Below are 1760 nucleotides of genomic sequence, written 5' to 3'. Positions count from 1 at the left end.
TGGGGCTTGGGGGTGGCAGGGCAGGGCTGGGGGGGAGGGGGAAGCTGGCTAGGGGCTGAGGGTGCAGGGAGGTTTGCAGCTGGGTAGGCACTCTGGCCGGGAGGGGGTTTGCAGCCTCCCCGCTCCTGGCTGGAGTGCCCAAGCTGGCTGGGGGCTAAGGACGTGGAGAGGTTTGTAGCCGGTTGGGCACTCCGGCTGGGAGTGGGAGAGGAGGGTTTGCAGCCTTCCACGCTTCCTCAGCCCTCAGCCAGCTTGGGCACTCTCTGGCTGGGAATGTGGGGTTTGCAGCCGGCCAGGCACTCCGGCCAGGAGCGGGGAGACTGCAAACCCACCATCTCCCAGCTGGAGTGCCTGGCCATCTGCAAACCCTGGGTCACAAATGCTGCACTCCCCACCCTGCTGCCTCCCCCAGGCCCTCCAAAGCGCAACATGTGTGACTGGCACAGCAGGGCCATGCACAAAAGCTGCCTGCGGCTGCAAGCTCCGTGCTGCCCTGGCTTCCCCTGTGTGCATGGGGGCAGTGCAGGGTTCTGCCCCTCATAGCTGCCCTTGCCTGGAGAGGAAGTGTGGCCAGGGCAGCACGGAGTTCGCAGCAGCAGGCAGCTTTCGTGCACATCCCCCGTGTGCTGCTGCACTGGTTTGCACATGCTGCACTCCAGAGGGCCTGGGGGAGGGCAGCACGAGCCCGCAGCACACACCCACCCTTCCCCCACCCCACAGATCTGTGGGGCACGGGTCCCCCCTGTCTTGCGGGAGTGCATGCTGCTGCTGGGAGCTGGCCCTGCCCGAGCCTGCAACAGGCAGGCAGCAGGGGGGAGCCGGCTCGTGCTCCTGCTGTAGCAGCCGCTGCCTTCCATTAGGGGCAGGGAACTGTGGACCTGGGTCCCTGGCCCCATAGCCCTGACAGGTGGGGGGCAGGGGCTGTGGGTAGGGGGCAAGAGGCACAAGCAGGGCTGGGGGGCTGTGAGGGGAGAGTGAGGGACACCAGCAGGGCTGTGGGGGCATTTAATTTTAACTGCAGGTTTGGGGATTTTTATCAGAGAATTTGCATTTTTTTTATCAGAGAATTTGTGGTTTTTTTATCATGGAAAATCAGGATCCCTGCTCACAAGCCATGTGCCCCAGCCCTCTAACCCTTTTTGTTGCCCTCTGCTGGGCTCTCTCCAATTTGCCCACATCCTTTCTGTAGTGGGGGTCTTACACCTGGACATAGGACTCCAGACATGGCCTCACCAGTGCCAAATAGTGGGGAGTGATGGAAACCAACCACAAAGTTGATTAAATACAGCCAACCCTGACTCTGACTATAAAACACATGGCCCATAACATACAAACATACTGATGGGAATGTTACAACCCCCCTGCTGCATGCACGCAACACAAAGGTGGACGGGGGCCACCAGCAAAGCCTCCCACAGAAAACGTCGCCGAGGTTTTTTTCCCCTCAGACTCTCCCCGTGGCTAATGCCAGAGCGGACACGCTGCCAAGCGCTGGCACGGACACAGCCCGGGGAAGGAGGGCAGGAGAAGCGCCGATCCGGACAGCAATCGCCCCGTTTTGGAGGGACCCGGCGGGGAAAGCCGGCCCCTCCCGCCACGCCAAGGACTTCCAGTTTGCCCGCGCGCCGGGGGCTGCGTGTCAGCGCCTGTCGGCGGGGACCAGCCCAGCTCCCGCCGCGCCGGGGGCGGGAAACGTCCCGCTGCAACACCCCGGCCGCCGCCTCGGGGCCGGGCCGGGCGGAAACCGCCGAGGCAAGTGC

The sequence above is a fragment of the Gavialis gangeticus genome, unplaced genomic scaffold (genome assembly GCF_001723915.1).
Source record: "Gavialis gangeticus isolate Ggan-Ray unplaced genomic scaffold, GavGan_comp1, whole genome shotgun sequence".
NCBI lineage: Eukaryota > Metazoa > Chordata > Crocodylia > Gavialidae > Gavialis > Gavialis gangeticus.
Note: the sequence above shows the minus strand (reverse complement) of the source record.